The 22,339-nt window shown below is 39.6% G+C and overlaps 1 pseudogene; it reads right to left on the bottom strand.

The window, feature by feature from the left end:
- Nucleotides 1–6,397: 6,397 nt before the first annotated feature.
- Nucleotides 6,398–7,177, bottom strand: LOC132237574 (small ribosomal subunit protein eS1-like; annotated as a pseudogene).
- Between the last annotated feature and the right edge of the window lie 15,162 nt (nt 7,178–22,339).

The raw sequence follows: 22,339 nt of genomic DNA, 5'->3' as shown, positions 1-22,339 counted from the left end.
ATCCTGGCTAGGCTGCTGATCAACTGAACGCTGCCTCTGAGTCTTTCCTTCATCGCTGACTCCGTCCACACCTTTGAGGACCCCTGGACCCGCTGGGGCTGGACCCTGGCATCTGGCGCCCGAACAGGGACCCCTAGGTAAGCGCCCCGCACTCGGGACGGATAGGACTCCACCGTAGGAAGAGGGTGGATAGTCTTCGCCGACTCCGTCCATACCTTTGGGAACACCTGGAAAAGGATTCCCCTAGGTAAGCCCCCCCCCCCATTGAGAACCCCCACACTCGGGACGGATAGGACTCCACCAGGGTGCTACAGACCCCCCTATAGAGGATAAGTAGGGTAAGAAGGTGGATAGTACAGAACTTAGATTGAGAAGATGTGCCATACTGAGTCCAAAGAAAGAAGACTCTGTATTGATCCTTAGATTGAGAAGATGTGCCATACTGAGTCCAAAGAAAGAAGACTCTGTATTGATCTTTAGATTAAGAAGATGTGCCATACTGAGTCTAAAGAAAAAAGACTCTGTATTGATCTTTTAACATATGTGCTTGCTAGCCGAGGAATTAAGGTTACTCCCAGTCAGACAGAATGTTTTATACAAGAAGTATGTCCATGCTTTTCTGAGGAAGGAAAGGTAAATGTAATGGCATGGGAGAAGGTAGGCCCAAGGAGCCTTATCCTTAACCCCACTGCAGCCTTTCTACCCTGGGAAAGTGCAGGATTGGCAAGCTCTCCCTGGGATGATAGATCAGGACTCAGGTAATAGCAGAAAGCGCCAATCCTACTCTTAAAATGGATATAAGAGAGCATTTGAGGTTTTTCTTTTTAATGCTTGCTTTTAAAAAATAAAAAAGGGGGAATTTGCCGGGAGCCGGTCCATCCTTGCTGTTTCAAGGGACCTGGCATATATGGCATACGGTTCTTAATATGTTTGCTCACCTTCTTGGCGCTGTGTTTTAACCAAGGTCACCTCTCCAAGAAAGGTTGAATCCCCAGGTAGGGATTTTCCCCTGAAGTTAGGGAGGGAATAAAACCCCTCAACTAAGTGCCAGGCGGGTAATTAATCCCTTTAACTACAAACAATCATGCTTAAACTACATGATCTTTTCTCCCTGGAATGGAGATAAGAAACGCCCTAACCTTTGTAATAGAGATTGATAGGATTGAATCAACTGGTATAAATAAAGTTGTAACAAGACAGAAAGACTCAGAATTTAGAACACAGAACTCAGAACACAGAACTTAGAACACAGAACTTAGGAGACAGGACTTAGAAGACAGGACCAAGAGAGCCAGGAGGACAGAACCTACACAGAACCTACAGACAGAGGAACTTCGCTGGAGAGAACATGGCGGGGGATCCTGGACTGAACCTGACTGCAGAGGTTGGCAAGAGAGCCTGACTGGAGCCTGGCTACTGAACCTGACTGGAGAACCTGGACAGAACCTAGCTGGGGAACATGGCTACAGAACCTCGCTGGAGATCCAAAGCAGAACTTCTCTGGAGATCCAGACCAGAACTTGGCTGGAGATCCTGGCTAGAGATCCTGGCTAGGCTGCTGATCAACTGAACACTGTCTCTGTGTCCTTCCTTCTTCGCCGACTCCGTCTACGCCTTTGGGAACCCCTGGACCTGCTGGGGTTGGACCCCGGCACTTTTATGGACACAATGAGAAATGGTAGAAATGTTCCACTGTGAAGATTGAGTTATCTTTTTTCTTAATATTTAGGTACAGATTTAATGTAGTCTGATTATTAAAATGAAGACAATTTTAAGAAGAATTTAGAAGCATGAGGTTATGTTAAATATGCATTTGTCTTTCCATGGAAATCCCTACTGACAGGACGTTGGGGAACAGTATTCTCTGGGAAGACTTAAAATATGCTTTGTCAAATATCTTATAAATGTTGGTGTCTTGAATCTGAATGCAGCCAGGAGATGCTTCTGACAACTGTAAATTTTAACAGCACTGTTCTACAAAGTTGTCTTATGCCCTGGAGCCAAGACACATTCTGCTTCCTTTTCCCTCTGAACTTTCTGGGTTAATAAAAACTGTCATTATCACTGTTTCAGCAGCTGACCGTGCTATAAAAAAGAGTGTTAGCAGTGGATTAATTGAAAGGCAGAGAGATATTTCAGAAATCTTAAGAGGAAATGTACTTTCTGGACTACTACAACCATATAATCAGTTCATGTGGATCAATCCAAACTGGACCCTCAGATGGCTGCCAGGCTCTGTGTCTTAGGGAACTTGAGGTCCATTCTTCTTTGTACAAGTTTCTTATTCTGATTCTCACTTCAAAGACAGGAGTCATAAGGGAATCAGTAAGAGTGCATGGCATTCTGCAACTACAATGTAGAACTATGTAGTGTCCCCAAAGTTGAAGGATCAAAGGATCCCTCTAACATCCTTCCCTAGCCCTTCTCCCTACCACGAGAGTAGCTGGATTCTACATCCTGAGACTAGTCTGGGTCTTTGCTCTTCATTGGAAAGTGGTTTTGATTTTTGATGTTTGAAAGAGGTCATATAGTTGAATGTCTTATTAAGTGGTTTGGCTGTCATTCACTTATGTTTCCCATTTTGATAAGCAGGATTTTCCCTTTTATTTGTTCCTTTCCACATATTTGTCCTATACACTCCAGAATTCTAGACAATTCTTGCCCTGGTTTCTTGAGAGTTTGGCAATGTTTCCTTTATCCAATTTTCTCTTTTCCAATCCTTCAACCATGGGATCTTTATACATTCTTGGAGGACCACTAGCTAATTCAATTAATCAATATATAACAGATTAATGGAAGATATGCTTGCTAGAAGGAAGGTATTTACTCATTTGTCTTCTTAATCATCATTTATCCAAAGGAAATTATTCTAATTGTGAGAATTTTAAACATGATAAGGAGAGAACAATACTATGTCAGGATTCATATCCATTAGGCCAAACACATCAGATTTCACAGGGGTAATATGGATTCCCTATAAGGATTTTTAGATAATAAACCTGTATATTGGAAGTAAACCTGCTTTGGTTCTACCCAAGTCATGAACTAAAAATATCTTGGGAATTTTAGGAAGTAAGAGGATTTGTACTTACGAGGTGACTTTTATCTTTAGTGCTTTTATCTCAGAAAATACTGGTTAATATGCCTAAATTATTCCAATTTAATTTTATTGCAATTCTTTGAAAATTGCTAATTCATGTGTACTTTGTATGTAACTTTGATTAGTCAGAAGACAACAACTTATTGTTGAATCATGTCATATATATACTAGAGGCCCAGTGCATTAAATTCATGCATGGGTAGGGTCCCTAGGCTTGGCCGGTGATCAAGGCCTATGGGGTCCTTCCAGCTGCCCGCCGGGGCCTTCCTTTGTTCCACGCTGCCCCCTGGTGGTCAGCACACATCATAGCGAGCGATCAAACTCCCGAGGGGACACTTTGCATATTAGCCATATATATATATATCTCCTATCTAATAAAACAGAAACATGGTAATTGACGTACGACCGCTACCCTTTTCATTGGCTAATCAGCAAGATATGCAAATTAGTCGACAGCCAAGATGGCGGCTAATTTGCATATGTCAGCCCCAAGCCTCAGACTGAGGCTTTAGGCTGGGACCTGGGCTGAGCCATCCAGCAATCATTGATGGCGGCAGCGGAGGGGAACCAGGTGGAGCCAGCCAGCTATGCTTGATTGCCAGGGTCCAACCCCAGCAGGTGCAGGGGTTCCCCAAAGGTGTAGATGGAGTCGGCGAAGAAGGAATGACACGGAGACAGCGTTCAGTTGATCAGCATCCCAGCCAGGATCTCCAGCCAAGTTCTGGTCTGGATCTCCAGAGAGGTTCTGCTTAGGATCTCCAGCCAGGTTCTGTACAGGTTCTCCAGCCAGGCTCAGTCACCAGGTTCTAGTCAGGTTCTCTTGCCATGTTCTATAGTCAGGTTCAGTCCAGGATCTTTTGCCATGTTCTCTCCAGTGAAGTTCTTCTGTCTCCAGGCTCCGTGTAGGTTCTGTCTTCTGAATTCTCTTCTAAGCTCTGTCTCTTTCTGTCTTGTTACATCTGTATTTATACCAGTTGATTCAATCCCATCAATCTCTATTCCAAAGGTTAGGGCGTTTCTTATCTCCATTCCAGGGAGTAAAGATTATGTAGCTTAAGCATGATTGTTCGTAGTTAAAGCGATTAATTACCCGCCTGGCACTTAGTTAAGGGGTTTTATTCCCTCCCTAACTTCAGGGTAAAATCCCTACCTGGGGAAACAACCTTTCTCAGAGGTGACCTTGGTTAAAACACATAGTGCCAAGAAGGTGAGCAAACATATTAAGAAAAGTATGCCATATATGCCAGGTCCCTTGAAACAGCAAGCATGGACCGGCTCCCGGCACTTGATGGCAGCAGCGGCAGGAAGCTGGGGGTGCTCGGGCCCAAGCCTAAAGCCTCCGCCAGAGGCTTTAGGCTTGGGCCAGTCCAGCCAGCCAGGGATCCTTGATGGCAGTTGCAGCGGGGAACCGGGATGGAGCCAGCCAGCAATCGGTGGCGGCGGGTTGCTGGGGGTGCCCCAGTCCAGGCCTAAAGCCTTGGCCAGAGGCTTTAGGCTTGGGCCGGGGAGGAGCCAGCTAGCGATTGTTGATGGCTTCGGCTGCAGGGAGCTGGAGGTGCCCTGGCCCAGGCCTAAACCCTCAGCCTGAGGCGTTAGGCCTGGGTCAGGGAGGAGCCAGCCAGAGATCGTTGATGGTGGGGAGCATGGGGGGGTCCGGCCCAGGCCTAACGCCTCAGCCAGAGGCTTTAGGCTTGGACTGGGATGGAGCCAGCCAGCGATCATTGATGGCGGCTTTGGCGGGGAACGGGGCGGAGCCAGCCAGCGATTGGCGGCAGGGAGCTGGTGGTGCCCAGGTCCAGGCCTAACGCCTCAGCCTGAGGCGTTAGGCCTGGGCCAGGGAGGAGCCAGCCAGCGATCATTGATGGCAGAGGTGGCGGTGGGGAGCTGGGGGTGCCCAGGTCCAGGCCTAACGCCTCAGCCTGAGGCATTAGGCCTGGGTCAGGGAGGAGCCAGCCAGCGATCTTGATGGCGGGGAGCATGTGGGGGGGGAGGGGGTCCGGCCCAGGCCTAACCCCTCAGCCAGAGGCTTTAGGCTTGGGCCGGGGAGGAGCCAGCAAGGGATCCTCATGGCGACTTTGGCAGGGAACCGGGTCGGAGCCAGTCAGTGATTGGTGGCGGGGAGCTGGGGGTGCCCTGGTCCAGGTCTAAAGCCTGGGCCTGAGGCTTTAGGCCGGGGCTGGCGGGGAGCCAGCCAGCGATCAGCAGCTGGTTCATAGGTTGACGCTCATCCACTGAGCAACACCAGCTGGGCTTGTTGCAAATAAAAATAGTAATGTTTTATTTTTAGCATTCCATTTTGTTTTTTTTGTTCAATGATTCTTTCTCTGGGTGAATATAGCAAAGCAAATTTAGATGGGGAAAGCCAATTTATAAAAGACGGTTTCTAACATAAAAGTCTTTGTAATCTACTTGAGGATATGATACATACATGAAAAATTATAATAGAAAAGAACCATAAAATTTCAATAACTATAGTGCAATATAAAGGGACCATCAGAATCTTTAATGCATTGGTTTTTTTTTACCCGGCTTCCTCAGAGCCTTCTCAGAGATTGCTTTCAGAGGTAGAATTCAGGGAGGGGAGAGATAATGAAACCAACCTGCAGAGCACTACCCATCTCCTTATACTTTAGCCACGGGAGCTCTACTTTCATCTATTTTACATACAATTTAGTTTGAAAAAAGAATTACAGGATTAAAAAAGTGTAAGGCTCACTAATTCAATATATTTCCTATTGTTTTACAGATAAGGTAGATGCCTGAAGCCCAGATAAGTTATAGGACTGCCCTACTCTGACAAATTTGCAGCTAAGGGAAGGATTGAATCAGATTCTATTAATTTCCTAGCATTGCTCTAGTGAATGCCAGAGTTTTAAATCAGACATAACATATTTTTTAAAAAATATATTTTATTGATTTTTTTTTATAGAGAGGAAGGGAGAGGGATAGAGAGTTAGAAACATTGATCAGCTGCCTCCTGCGCACCTCCTACTAGGGATGTGCCCGCAACCAAGGTACATGCCCTTGACCGGAATCGAACCTGGGACCTTTCAGTCCACAGGCTGATGCTCTAGCCACTGAGCCAAACTGGTTAGGGCCATAAAATATTTTATATAAATTCCACTTTATTTTTAAAATGCTTTATATAAATGTGATAGATATTAAAATGTAGAGTGCTTTTCTCACATCTAAAATTTGAGCATTTAATTTTTTCACTCTCCTGGCTTTATTTTTTTTAAGTCATAAGTGGGATCTTTTATTAGGATTTTTTACTTGTCACCATTAAATATCTGACTTTTAACTAGATTCTTGGACTAGAGGCTCCTATCCATCAGCTCATTCAACATTGGCACCTGTCTGATCTCCAGTAGCTTTTCCAGAACTGCTACTTTCATAGTGGAGCTCCACCAGTTTTATCAATTCAAATTTAGGCTTCTTCAGCATTTTGACTTTTCTAACAAACACATCATGGAGTGGGTAAATAGATTGTCAAGCCTTTTTATGTGCTTCCCAGTGCTCTCTGGCATCAGTTTATTGACCACTTTTTTCAAGTCATTTGTCTGCACCTTTTGGGTCATGATTTCTATCATCTTCTTTAGGATTTGGTGGATCTGTTGATGCTGAGCATAAGAGGTCTTCCGAATCTGATCGTTGGGTTTTCTAGCAAAACCAACACAGAATAGATGAAGCAAATAACTATCAGTAGTCTTGACATCGACATGAACTTCAATCATGGTCTGCCATTTTTGACTATGGAGCACATTTTTTCATGGGTAAGATCCATGCCATAGAAATCAGTCAGGCAGTTTTTGCCCTGCACATCCCCAGTAATTAGCTTGAATTGTATAAATGCAACTTCATCATTCTGCAGGTCAGCAAGGCTCACTTTAAAAATATGACCCTTGAGACCATCAGATGCAAGTTTGGTTCCTTGAGTTCTAGTGTTTTATTGATATTTCTTATGTTGAACATAGCTGGTGTGTCATATCAATCTTTCTTAGAAAATGGATCTAGCACTTTCTTCTTAGCTCCCTTTTGGCCACCTTTTGTAAGGCACATGTTCTTGCCCAGCACCATGGTGCTGCTCAGAGAGCCAAAAGGGTGAAGGCTCTCCTGGTTTCTTAGGTATAAGTAATTTTTATATAGTTGGAATCATACTATAGATGTATATTAGCATTTGTTTTTTTAATCTATAGTTTTTTTTAAGTTGCCATAATCTTCATAATTATAAATTTTACTTATTGTACAGTGACTTATTGAGTAGTTATTGTGTACTTTATGTAACCATTTACATATTGTTGGACAATAAGGATATCTTCAATTTTTTTTAAAAAATTGTTGTACTCATAAACCTTTCCTCTCTTTTGGATTATTTTTCAAAATAAAATGTTAGGAATAGTATTAATATATCTGAAGTATATAAAATTTTTTGTGATCCTTGCTACATTGCTTTCTGAAAAGGTGTAAGTATCACTTTACCATAGCTTCCCACCCGTAGGTATTATTAGTATTTTGAAATTTTGTTAGTTTCTTTAGGTGGTACCAAATTGATGTTTTGTTTTGTGATGATTAGTGAAGATAATTATTTTTATCATTATCATCCTTAGAGTAGATCATTGGTTTATATCTTTTTCCCTTTTATTTTGTGGTTCTTTTAAGTTGTAAATATTTGTATATTTACAAATACATTATTTTGCTAAAATATGTTCATAAGTCACCTTCTAGTATTTATTATTTTTTTAAGATTTAATTTTTAAGTTTCATATTTTTACATGCAATAAACATTAATATTTCAAGAAAAAGGATTTTAAGTATAATATTATCAAAACTGTACTAACATAGTACAGTTAATACAACAAAAGTTGTAGGAAATATTAAAAATCTGCAAATAACACGATTACTTCTATTATATTCTAAAATTCCCTTCCTTCCCTCCCCCCGCTCTATTTTTGTTCATCAGTTTATGTTGTTCATTATATTCCACAAATGAGTGAGATCATGTGATATTTATCTTTCTTCAATTGGCTTATTTCGCTTAGCATGATGTTCTCCAGGTCCATCCATGCTGATGAAAATGGTAAGAGTTCCTTCATTTTTACAGCAGCATAGTATTCCATTGTGCGTTTTTTAATCCACTCATCTGCTGATGGGCACTTAGCTATTGTAAATTGTGCTGCTGTGAACATAGGGGTGCATATATCCTTTTGATTGGTGTTTCTGATTTCTTGCAATATATTTCTAGAAGTGGGATTATTGGGTCATATGGGAGTTCCATTTTTAATTTTTTGAGGAAACTCCATACTGTTTTCTACAGTGGCTGCATCAGTCTGCATTCCCACCAGCAGTGCATGAGTGTTCCTTTTTCTCCACATCCTCTCCAGCACTTGTTGTTTGTTGATTTGTTGATGATAGCCATTCTGACAGGTGTGAGATGGTACCTCATTGTTGTTTTGATTTGCATCTCTCGGATGATTAGTGACTTTGAGCATGTTTTCATGTCTCTTGGCCTTCTTTATGTCCTCTTTTGAAAAGGGTTTATTTAGGTCCTTTGCCCATTTTTTTTTGGAATGGATTGTTTATCTTCCTTTTGTTAAATTGAATGAGTTCCCTGTAAATTTTGGAGATTAAACCCTTATTGGAGATAACATTGGCAAATATGTTCTCCCATGCAGTAGGCTTTCTTGTTGTTTTGTTGATGGTTTCTTTTGCTGTATAGAAGTTTTTTATTTTGATGTAGTCCCATTTGTTTATTTTCTCTTTAGTTTCCATTGCCCTAGGAGCTGTATCAGTAAAGATATTGCTATGATATATGTCTGATATTTTGCTGCTTATGGATTCTTCTAAGATTTTTGTGGTTTCCTATCTTACATTTAAGTCCTTTATTCATTTTGAGTTTATTTTTCTGTATAGTGTAAGTTGGTGATCTAGTTTCATTTTTTTGCATGTATCTGTCCAATTTTCCCAACACCATTTATTGAAGAGACTGTCTTGATTCCATTGTATGCTCTTGCCTTCTTTGTCAAATATTAATTGAGCATACTGGCTTGGGTTGATTTATGGGTTTTCTGTTTGGTCCCATTGATCTATAGGTCTGATCTTGTGCCAATATCAGGCAGTTTTGAGAACCGTGCCTTTGTAAGATAACTTGATATCTGGTATTGTGATCCCTCCAAGTTTGTTCTTTGTTCTCAGGATTGCTGCAGATATTCGGGATCTTTTTTATTCCAGATGAATTTTTGGAGAGTATGTTCTAGGTCTGTGAAATATTATGTTGGTATCTTAATGGGGATTGCATTGAATCTATACATTGCTTTGGGTAGTATGGAGATTTTAATGATGTTGATTCTACCAAACCATGAACATGGTATATTCTTCCATTTGTTTATGTCTTCCTCTATCTCTTTTTTCAATGTCCTGTAGTTTTCTGAGTATAGGTCTTTTTACCTCCTTAGTTAAGTTTATTCCTAGGTATCTTAATTTTTTTGGTGCATTGGAAAATGGGATTTTTTGTTGTTGTTGTTGTTGTTTTTTGTAGTTTCTCTCTATGAGTTCATTATTTGTGTATAAAAAAGCCATAGATTTCTGGGTGTTAATTTTGTATCCTGCTACATTGCCGAATTTTTTTTATTAAGTCTAATAGTTTTTTGATGGAGTCTTTAGGGTTTTTTATGTACAATATCATGTCATCTGCAAATAATGACATTTTACTTCTTCTTTTCCAGTTTGGATGCCTTTTATTTCTTCTTCTTGTCTAATCGCTATGGCTAACACTTCAGTACTATGTCGAACAGGAGTGGTGAAAGTGGGCATCCCTGTCTTGTTCCTGTTCTTAGGGCAAATGGCTTTAGTTTTTGCCCATTGAGTATGATGTTGACTGTAGGTTTGTCATATATGGCTTTTATCATGTTGAGAAATGCTCCCTCTATTCCAACTTTGCTGAGAGTTTTATCTCAAATGGGTGTTGGATTTTGTTGAATGCTTTTTCTGTGTCTATGATATGCTCATGTGAAATTTGTCCTTCAATTTGTTTATGTGATGTCTGACATTAATTGATTTGCAAATATTATACCAGCCTTGCATCCCCGGAATAAATCCCAGTTGATCATGGTGTATGATCTTTTTAATTTATTGCTGGTTGCGATTTGCTAATATTGTTGAGGATTTTAGCATCTATGTTCATCAGGGATATTGGCCTGTAATTCTTTTTCTTTGTAGTGTTTTTATCTGGTTTTGGAATTTGGATAATGCTGGCTTCATAGAAAGAGTTTGGAAGTGTTCCTTCTTCTTGGATTTTCTGAAATAGTTTGAGGAATATAGGTGTTAGTTCTTCTTTGAATGTATGGAAAAACTCCCCTGTGAAGCCATCCAGACCTGGGCTTTTGTTTGGTGGGAGTTTTTTGATTACTGCTTCTATTTCATTGGTTGTTATTGGCCTATTCGGGTTTTTTGATTCTTCCTGATTCAGTTTTGGGAGATTGTATTTTTCTAGGAGTTTGTCTGTTTCATCCACATTGTCCAGCTTGTTGGCATATAGTTATTCATAGTATTTTCTTACAATCCTTTGTATTTCTGTGGTGTCTGTAGTTACTTCTTTACTTTCTTTTCTGATTTTATTTATTTGGGTCCTCTCTCTTTGTTTCTTGATGAGTCTGGCTAATGGTTTATCAATTTTGTTTATCCTTTCAAAGAACCAGCTCTTGGTTTCATTGATTTTTGTATTTTTTTAGTCTCTATATTATTTATTTCTGCTCTAATCTTTATTATTTCCTTCCTTCTACTTACTCTGCACTTTTCTTATTGTTCTCTTTTTAGTTCTTTAAGTTGTAGGGTTAAATAGTTTATTGCTGATTTTTCTTGTTTTTTGAGGTATGCCTATAGTGCTATGAACTTCCCTCTCAGGACTGCTTTTGCTGTGTCCCAGAGATTTTGGGTTGTTGTGTATTCATTTTTATTTGTCTCCAGGAAGTTTTTTATTTCTTTCTTGATCTCGTTGGTAACCCATTCATAGTTTGATAACATGCTATTTAGCCTCCATGTGTTTGAATGTTTTGGGGTTTTTTAACTGTAGTTGATTTCTAATTTTATTCCACTGTGATCTGAGAAGATGCTTGATATGATTTCAATCTTCTTGAACTTGTAGAGACTTGTTTTGGGTTCTATCTTGTGGTCTATCTTTGTGAATGATCCATGTGCACTTGAGAAGAATGTATATTCTGTTGTGTTGGGGTGAAATGTTCTATAAATGTCTGATCCAGTGTGTCCTTTAGAGTCTCTGTTTTTTTGTTAAGTTATTTTCTGGAAGATCTGTCCAGTGAAATCAGAGGGGTGTTAAAGTCCCCTGCTATGACTGTATTGTTGTCAATTTCTCCATTAAAGTCCTCTAGAATTTTTTTTTTAATATGTTTAGGTGCACCAATATTGGGTGAATATATGTCTACCAGGCTTATATCTCTTCTTGGATCGATCCATTTAGTATTATGTAGTGACCTTTGTTGTCTGTTGTGATAGCCTTCATTTTAATGTCTGTTTTGTTGGATATGAGTATTGCTGCTCCAGCTCTTTTTTCTTTTCCATTTGTATGAAAATTTTTTTACATCCTTTCACTTTCATCCTGTGTGTGTCTTTTGTTTTGAGGTGGATCTCTTGTAGACAGCATATAGTTGGGTCATGTTTTTGTACCCATTCAGCTGCCCCTTTTGATTGGAGCATTTAATCTATTTACATTTAGGGTTATTATTGAGAGTACTTATTTATAGGCATTTTAATTCTGTATGGCTAGGTTTTTCTCTATGTTTCTTCTTCTTAGCAATCCCTTACAGCAATCCCTTTAGCATTTCTTGTAATGCTGGCTTGGTGGTAATGAACTCCTTTAGTCTTTTTCTTTTTTTTTTTTGTCTGGGAAGCTCTTTATTTGACCATCTATTTTGAATGATAGCCTTGCTGGATATAATAATATTGGTCTCAGATCCTTGCTTTCTATTACCTTGAGGCCATTCCCTTCTGGCCTGTGGAGTTTCTGATGAGAAATCAGGTGTCAGCCTTATGGGAACTCCTTTGTAGGTAACAGTTTTCTTTTCTCTTGCTGCCTTTAAGATTCTCTCTTTGTCTTTAATTTTTGGCATTTTAATTATGATGTGTCTGGGCATGGATCTGTTTGGGTTCTTCTTGTTTGGGGTTCTCTATGCCTCCTGAACTTGTGTGACTTTTTCCTTTACCAAGTTAGGGAACTTTTCTGCCATTATTTCTTCAACACCTTCTCTATTCCTTTCTCCTTTCTGCCTCTTCTGTCGCACCTGCTATTCTAATATTGTTACGCTTCACATTGCCCCACAGCTCCCTTAAGCTGTCCTCCTGTTTTTTAATTGTATTTTCTTTTGGGTTCTCTGATTGAGTGATATTTTCAACTCTGTCTTTTAATTCACTGATTCGATCCTCAGCTTCTCCTAATCTGCTGTGTATTCCTTCCATTTTGTTCTTTATTTGTATTATGTCATTCTTTATCTCAGACTGTTTTTTTTCATAGTTACTATATCTTTTTTCATACTGTTGAGCATTTTTACCATCATTACTCTGAACTCTGTTTCAGATATATTTCTTATCTCTGCCTCATTTATCTCTTCTTCTGGATAATTCTCTAGTTCTTTCATTTGTGGGTTGTTTCTTTGTCTCCTCATTTTGGTTGTCTGTCTGGGGTCGTGACTATGTTTTAGGTAGATCCTCTACACCTCTCAATTTCTAGTGCAGGACAATGTTAAAGGCTGTTTCTGACTAATTGGATCAGGCAAAGACTCAAAGCCTCCTGAGGTGGCCTCTGCCTATAGCAGGGGTGGGCAAACTTTTTGACTCAAGGGCCACAATGGGTTCTTAACCTGGACCGGAACAAAAGCATGGATGGAGTGTTTGTGTGAACTAATATAAATTCAAAGTAAACATCATTACATAAAAGGGTACTGTCTTTTTTTTCAATAGTTTTATTCATTTCAAATGGGCCGTAGTTTGCCCACGGCTGGTCTGTAGACTAATAGGATTCTGAGTTGAATTGTCCCCAGGCAGTCGTCCTCAGGTATAGGGAGAGTTTTTTTCAACAGCGTGGGGCAGTTGCTTCTGCGTGGAGGCTAATTGTTACTTTTAATCTCTTAAGTGGCGTCAGGGCAAGGTGTTTTCCAATAGGGTGTGTTGACTGTCTTCCTCCAGACAAGGCAAATGTCTATGTGGGAAAGATGTCCTCGGCTGTGTGAGGGAAACTTGGGGTGTCTGCCTTCTGAGCTCTATCCCCCTAGTCCCCAGTCCCAGGTTCTGCTCTCACAGCTCCAGTCCATTTTACCCTCCCTCTGCCAGAGCACAAGGTGGGTGGCTCCATAGGGAATTTTTGTGCATTGGCTCTTTAAGAGGGTGCCCAAACTTTCAGCTGCCACTCTCTGGCAGGTAGCACCCTGCTGCTTTTCACAGCTAAATATTATGTAGGTATCCTCCTCAGATTTGGCACTTTCTGCTGGGGAGCCCAGCTTGGGGATTAGATCCCAGAGTTCTCAGTGGCACCCCCCTCCTCCCCGCTGAGATATCTCTCCAGGACTTCAGTTGCTGTCTTTAGGCGCCTGGCCAGCCCTTTTGCGCCTATGCAGTCTCCACCTTCAGTCCTTGGGTATCAGGGTTCTCTCCTGTGAGTTTTCTGTTGATTATTCAGGAAGCCTTTCCATATTTCAATTGTAATACCAGCTTGTTCCTGGGAGCATGTCCGTGCAGCATCCACCTACTCTGCTGCCAATTTAATCTCACCTTCTAATATTTTTAACCAGTGACTTTCACATCTTAATTCAGTTTATCACTATCACTGATACTTTTAACCAGGCTTTAAATATTAACATTTAAATATTTGTGTGTCTGTTTTGTTACAAAATATCTTATTTGATGAAAATAATAGCATGCTTTTAATAAAAAAAGTAGTTGCATTACCTATTAAATACAGATGATTAATTTTTTGCTAGATAATTTGAGTAAATCACAACAAAATTTTTTAAATCTCAAAAATTTTGAAGTTTGCACTACTATTCCTCATATAAAATAGGTATATGACAGTGTTTTCCTACTTTTATTAGCAAATTTCCTTTTTTAAGCCAAGTCAGGTAATTGACAATTCTAATCTTATACTTCTATCTACACTAATAAAAGAGAAAAATGGTAATTGGCGTACGAGCTACCCTTTTCATTGGCTAATCAGGGCTATATGCAAATTAACTGCCAACTAAGATTGGCAGTTAACTGCCAACAAGATGGCGGTTAATTTGCATATGTAGGCACAATGCAGGGAGGTGAAAGGGAAAGCAGGAAGAAGCCCCCTGCCACTGACAGTGATCAGAAACCCAGGGGGGGGCTAAGAGCTGGGGGGCAGGGCAAAGGCGGCCCCAGGGCCGCCTTTGCCCTGCCCCCCAGCCATGATCAGATAATCAGGTGCCTTTTCCGCCCTGGCCAGTGATAGCAGGAAGTAGGGGTGGAGCCAGCGATGGGAGATGGGCATGGTCGAAGCTGGCAGTCCCAGGAGCTAGGGGTCCCTTGCCTGGGCCTAAAGCAGAGCCCACGATCGCGGGGCCGCTGCAGCTGCGGGTCCCCGCTGCCCAAGCCGGACGCCTCAGTCAGAGGCGTCCTGCAGGGGCAGGGGCGGATCCTGCAACCGCGGGGAGCTGGGGGTACCTTGCCCAGGCCTGACACCTCTGCCGGAGGCCTCAGGCCTGGTCAAGGGGCCGATCCGGTGATTGGTGATCGGAGGGTGATGAGGGTCAACTCCTCTGGCCGAGGCATCAGGCCTGGGCGGGGGCCAGAGCCAGTGATCAGGGGGAGATGGGGGTCCCCTGTCCAAGCCTGACACCTCTGGCGGAGGCGTCAGGCCTGGGCAAGGGGCAGAGCCAGAAATCGGAGTGGTCTGGGGGTCCCCTGCCCAGGCCTGATGCCTGGGCCAGAGGCATCAGGCCTGGGCTGGGGGCAGAACCAGTGATGGGGGGAAATGAGGGTCCCCTGCCCAGGCCTGACGCCTCTGGCCCAGGTGTCAGGCTGGGCAAGGGGCTGATCCTGCGATTGGAAGGTGATGGGGGTCAACGCCTGAGGGCTCCCAGTATGTGAGAGGGGGCAGGCTGGGCTGAGGGACACTCCCCCCCCCACACACCCAGTGCACGAATTTCGTGCACCGGGCCCCTAGTTATTTATAATTCTAGTTCTTAAACTACCAGAATCAATGAAAACTCCTTATTTCAATACCCCCCCAAACAAAGAATAATTTACCTAGATAAATAGAGAAAAAAGCAGAAAAATCAAATAGTGCAATGCAGATAATCCTAAGTAACATATTTGAGTTGGTGAAGTTCAGAAGCATTCCTTATTTGGGAAGGAACATTCTTATTTAATAAATAATGAATTAATAAGCAAGCAAGCATTATTTTCTCCCTCTTTTTTTCTCTTAACCCTACGGACAAAAAAAAAGGATGGTTTAAAAATGTGACACTCATGCAAATATTCCCCCTGGTTTTTCAGAGCTTCCAGAACCATCAAATCCAATTGGAGCACGTTCAAAACTGTATTTGCTTCCTACTGCAAGTGGTACAGTGAACTAATTTTTCTGAGGTGATTGGCCCCTAACCTGAATTTCTCTTCAGCTGCCGCCATCAAATGGAGTTAGAGTCTTTTCCATTACTGTGAGGTTAATAGCATTTTCAGATTCTAATCTAGTCTCTGGAAAATTGTCTGTTTAAAAAATTAATCAATAATACTCATTTTTACATCAGTATGTCAAACAAAGCAGAGTCTACAACACCAGGCATTTCTGCCACTAACTGTCCTATTCAGTAGGTATTCCTATACGACAAAAGTCAATAAACTCGCCATGCTTGGAGCGTTGCCATTTGTTCATGCTTTTAATTCACTCATGTATGAAAGCTAGCCTGGAAGACTCACTGGCAAAGCCATTAAATTCCCCTGAAGCAAATATTTTCAGGAAAAAGGCTTAAAAACATTTTCATGTCTGCATCCTGACTTATTTTCCTTAGGGATACTGGACAAATCATCTCTGCAAACAATTTATGTGTACTGCCACAAAATAAATAACCAATTAATGTAAAGCAACCAGGAGGTGGCCACATCAATGCAGATCTATGTAAATAAGAAATAGGGAATAGTTGTTTTGAGGTCTGAATTAGATAATCATATGAAATCACAAAATTCAATGTCAGACACCTAATAAACACTGAATATTAATAATAATGAGCATTATTAAGTACCGTTTCCATTATATTAAAGGACAATTTTAATTATAGGGTAATATTAAGTATAACTGTTTCCATCATTGGTCCCACTACAGTAATGTCAAGTGTTGTAATAGTAACGCAGATGGCAAACCAAGAATAAGATTGTTTCTTTTGGCACAGAGAACCAAGCTGGCCAGAAATATACTAAACTGTTCATATAATCTCATGGAAGAGATGCTTCATTAAACTGATTATGGAGTAGCATTTTTAGGTCAAGCAATTGACATTGAGGCCCTATTATGGGTCAGGCACTTTCTTATGGGGTGCAAAATGAAACTTTTAGTTTCTGTCTTTAAGGGACTCTAACAGAGTATGCGAGACAGGCATGTAAGTTAATTATATCACAGTGTGGTAAATGAACTATAATATGTGAGACACAGAAGAGGACAAAATAATTACTATCAACAGGACTAGGAAAGGCTGCCTGGAAGAATATTCTCGTTGGACTTGGAAAGATGTAAAAGTTAAGAAGCATGATTGTGACAAGAGGGTATTGCTGTGTCTTTGAAAGATAGAAAAGTTAGGAAGCATGATTATGACAAGAGGGTATAGCTGTGCAAAAGCTTTGAAGCCAGAATAAACATGGCACTTGAGAGAAATTTAGGATGGCTTCAGTGATAAGTATGAAATGGAGATGAATGAAAAGATGAAGCTGGAATACTGAATAAAGGCCAGATTTTAAAAGGGTTTGTAACTCTGTAATGGAATTTGAACTTAATTACAAGGTCAATGGAGACCCATTGAAGGTTTTGGAGCATGAGATAGACCTGATTGATTATTCTTAAATTTTATAAAAAAGATTCCAACCAATGCACCACAATAAATTTAATAATTTTTTAAAAAGACTCTAATTCTTAAGTGTGAAAAAGGGATGGTGGAGAGGGAAAATGAAGGCAGGAATTTCTAATTCTCAACTTTATTCACCAGTATAGAAACTTAGGAAGCCAAATGTGATGGGAATTCTTACTTGCAGTGGATTTAATTGATGAGTGGTTTATGGCAATAGTAATATTCCTCCGCCCCTCATCTTTGGAGGATTACTTCTGCGTGCTCTCTTAATAAGCCAGCCTTATGCTTTATTTTTATTTTTTAATTCCAAGAGGGTCTTAGGAGGCCACTAAGTGTCTTAAACAGAGATAATGAGGTCTTCGGTTCAGCCAGACAGATGGTTGAAGAGAGAGCCTGAAGATAGAGGCTTCAATGGCAAGAAGGATATGGATGTGGAGCAAGAAACAGGGAAGAAAAATGATATAGAGGAGCAGAAATCAGTTAATAAAGTCAAATGTCTGAGAACAAAGCACAACTTATCAACTCATACTCACATACAGAAAAATAATATTTTATTGTAGGAATTTATGTTATAATAAAAAATCTGAATGCAATTACAATGCATATATATTAATTTTTAAATACACATCACATATGTGGAACATTCAGAGACATAAGGTTGAGTGGATAATTTTCAAAAGGAAACCTGTCAGTAAAGAAAATCATGCCCTAGATGGGTAGCTCAGTTGGTTGGAACACTGCTCCATACACCAAAATTCTTTGAGTTTAATTCCCAGTTGGGGCAACTGATAGATGTTCCTCTCTCACTCTCCCTTCCTCTCTCTCTAAAAGCAATAAAAAAATATCTTCAGGTGAGGACCACAAAAAAAAAAAAAAAGAAGGAAAGAAAAGAAAAGAAAAGAAAAACAGGTTATTTTCTGCTTGCCTTATACAAAATCAAAAGTATTGATTAAAGCCCTGGCTAGGGTATTTCAGTCGGTTGAGTGTCATCCTGTGTCCCAAGAGGTCACTAGTTCAATTCCAGTCAGGATACATGCCCAGGTTGTGGGGATCCATCCCCTGTATGGGTTGTGCAGGAGGCAGCTGATTGATGTTTCTTTCTCTCATGGATGTTTCTCTCTCTCTCCTTCTCCCTCTCTCTCTCAAATCAATAAAGACATATTTTAAAAAAGTATTTATTGCCCGGCTGGTGTGGCTCAGTGGTTGAGCATAAACCCAGGAACCAAGAGGTTACTGGTTATATTCCCTGTCAGGGCACATGCCTGGGTTTTGGGCTCGATCCCCAGTAGGGGGTGTGCAGGAGGTAGCTGATTGATGATGTTTCTCTCTTCTTGATGTTTCTATCTTTCTATCCATCTCCCTTCCTCACCCTCTAAAAATCAATTAAAAAAACATAAAAATATATTTATTAAAAAAGAGGTATTTATATTTGCCCAATATCTTATCACATTTTCATGGTATACTTAACATATTAAAATTTAGGTAAAAGAAGGTATGATGCAATAATGTTTTGCCAGCCTCTGACATTCTGTTATTCACGCTTAATTATTTAGAAGAGTTAAATTTCTTTGTTAGTTAAAACATGAGAGGCTTGTGGCTGAGTGGTATGAGTTGTAAATTGGTTAAGTAGCAAATAATTTTGTTTATATTTAAATTTAAAAGTTTCTGATGGAAGGGACCAATAAATAAAAGCAAACGCTTCACATGTAAAAAGCATTGGGAGAAATTGGGACTGTTATAGAAAAAAGAAAGCAGAATTGAGGTCTGTGAGATGAACAGCATTGAAGGGACCTTTAGAGAGGTATGGACCACCTCATTTGCTTTGAAGCTTGTTTCTTAGACTGGGATAATTTGGAGAGATGATTGATCCAGCAAGGGGGAGAGGAGATAGTTTTATATTAGGCTAGAGTTCAAGGTGAAATACTGTGGATTCCCATTTAGGGGTCTATAGGGTCAGACTGAACTCTAATTGGATAGCTAATATATAGTGAGGCAAAATATAAATAACATAACATAGAATTCTTTTTTATTTTAAAGTATATTTGATATTTGTTTAAGTAATAATTATATTACATTTTGGAATAGTTTTCTAAAAGGAAATTAGTTCTGATTAAAATACCAATAATCCATACTTTTAAATCTATAAGGCAGTGGATACAAAGAACCAGTCTAGCATAGTACCTGGAAAAGAGACGCAGGCTCATTGGATGAATGAATGACTGCTTCTCTATATAAGCAAACTGAGGTGTTTGGCTGCTAAGACTGTAGCACTGAGCACTACTCCCATCTAGTGGTAATCTACCTGGAGTGCATGGGTAATTAAAAAGGCAATGAAAACATGCCCCTCTGGAAGGGAATTGCATGCACTTTCACCTCGTGTAGAGTGACCTCTTGCCAACATGAAATTATGCCTTCAACATTATTGAATTCACTTAAAGAAACAGCCTTATAAAACCCAGTTCCAAAATTTCTATGGAAATGTGTTTGAAGATTTTGTCCATGACATTTGTGAGTCAATGTAGCTTTTATTTAAGAAGATTGTGCCTGGAAATGAAAGAGAAATAGATCATTTACAGATTAAAAATATAAATTAGTAATAAACATATGGATATGTTTTCAACCTCATTAGTAGCAAATAAATGCACATTACAATACTATTTTTGCCTATTAAATAGCAGATTATAAGAAACAATACAATGCTGGTAAGGGAAGAAATAAGGGAGGCACCTTAAATTCTTGGTGGGAGAGTAAGGCGAAACAAACATTTTCTTTTGCTTAATTTTTAAACTCTTTATTTTCACATAATTTCAATCTTATATAGAAAAGTTGTAATTAGGTGATTTTTACAAAGAACAGTTATGTAAATTTTACCCAGATCCATCTATTGTTAATGTTCTGCCCTATTTGCTTTAAAATTATCTTATGAAAGTATTTGAGGCTATTGAACATCAATCATGACCTTCAGACCTGAAACTTCAGAGTGTATTTCCTAAAAATAGGGATATTCTCTTACATAGTGACAGTGTAGTTACCAGTGTTAGTGAGTTTAACATTACTGTGATAATTTTTATCTTAGAATCCAGTTAAGATCAAGTATTTTTAGTTGTTATATCTCCTTAGTCACCTTTAATCTGGAATAGTTCCATAGCCCTACTTTGTCTTTTATGACCTTGGTATCTTTGAAAAATATAGACTATCCTCTTTTTTTGGTAGAACATTTCACATTCTGTGTTTAATGAATATAAATAGAATACTAGATTCTTTTTATATTCTCAGTTGAAATGTTTTTTAATGTGGTCGGTACTTCTCAGAGTATCACATCTAAAGGCATATAAAGTCCATCTGACATTTATTGATAATGTTAATTTTGTTTATCTGTGTAGGGTGGTCTGATTTCTTCATTGCATAATTATTTTTCTTCTGTGGAGAAATACTTTAAGATCACACAGATATTTTACTCCTCATAAAAATCCCCCTGAGATTTGGAAACCATTGTTGATTCTGTCTGTTTTAGTCTACTGCTCTATACTATGATGTAAAATGCTAATTTTCAACTCTGGGTAATTCCCTCACATTTATTAGTTGACCCTCAGCATTCCACTGTTAAGCAAAAGCACTTCCTTCGTTATCCTTCATTTGTACACACTCATTAGTTCCTATTTTTAAAAATGGTTAATCATTCATTATGGTACTTATTGTCCCAGATTTGACCCTTCAGGGTGGATTTTTTTCTGGGAAAGGAAAATAAGGAAAAATACATATATGTGACCATTTGTACTTTTTTAAGGGGTTGTTTAGAGAATTTTATAAGAGTTTATTTGAGCCAAACTGATGATAATTGCTGGGAAGCAAGATCTCAAATGCTCCAGACAGTGACAGTTTTTCCATTTGCACTTTTTTAAGCCTAGCAATATTTTCAGGAAATCATTCAATATCAGTTCATTGCAATCTTCCTCATTCTTTTGTACAACCACATAATACACTATTTGAAACAATTGTCTCCAATAAAAAAACATATGAAGGTTCTTAAAAATGTTTACACCCATTGTCCAAGTAATTTCAAATTTAGGAGCGTCTCTTAAGGAAAATTCTTAGAAATGCAAATAAAGGTTAATGTACAAAGGTGTTCAATAAAGCATTATTTATAATGGCAAAAATTTAGAAATAACCTAAATAACTTACATTAAAGGAATGGTTAATGTAGTATTTCCACATAATAAAGCTTTATGAAGTCATTAAAAAAATTCATGCCTTAATTTAATATTACATTAACTGAAACACACAGATCTCAGAATTATATGCTTTGATCTCATTCATGTAAAATGCACAAGAAAGAGATTGGAAGGAGATATACTAATGTGATAAAACATGGCTGCTTCTGAGGGTAGGATTTGGGATCTTTAATTTTCTTCTTCCTTTTTATATTTTTTGTACTGTCCAAATGATCATCTGTGAACATATAGTCCTATTTCAAAAAAGTTGAAATCAGTAATCTAGTATTAAAGAATTTTTTTCATCCTTGGGAATTGGAATGCTTCCTCTCTGGGGTTCATTATAGGTCTTTATTATATTCTACACTGTATTTCTCTTTTTGCCCTGGGTGCCAGGAACCAAGTTTGAAGGTCAACCGCAAAAACTTGAGTTCTCTTTTTCTCCTTTTTTTGATATTTTATGTCTGTGTTCTTTACCTTATTATCTACACTAATAAAAGAGAAACATGGTAATTGGCGTACGACCGCTACCCTTGTCATTGGCTAATCAGCGAGATATGCAAATTAACTGTCAGCCAAGATGGCCGCCGGCAGCCAGGCAGCTTGAAACTAACATGAGGCTTGCTTGCCTCAGTGACGGAGGAAATCAACGTTCCCCGCCTGCGGCTGCAGGCCTCTGAGCGGGCAGTTTAAGAAACATTGTAACAAATACCTCCAGACTTCAGCCAGCAGATTCGCAACATTGTAAGCAAAGGCCAGAAACCTACTTTCAGCCAGAGGCCTAAGAGCTGGAGCCAAGCCTCAAGCTAAAGCTGGCCTAGAATAAAAAGAAAAAAAAAGAAAAAAAGGAGCGGTTGGGAACTTCAGTCACCCCCAGCCTGAAAACAGCCCTCAGCCCCTCACCCAGACTGGCCAGGCACCCCAGTGGGGACCCCCACCCTGAAGGG

Source organism: Myotis daubentonii, chromosome 6 (assembly GCF_963259705.1).
Source record: "Myotis daubentonii chromosome 6, mMyoDau2.1, whole genome shotgun sequence".
In the NCBI taxonomy this organism is placed as follows: Eukaryota; Metazoa; Chordata; class Mammalia; order Chiroptera; family Vespertilionidae; genus Myotis; species Myotis daubentonii.
Note: the sequence above shows the minus strand (reverse complement) of the source record. Positions and strands in the feature narration are given on the sequence as shown.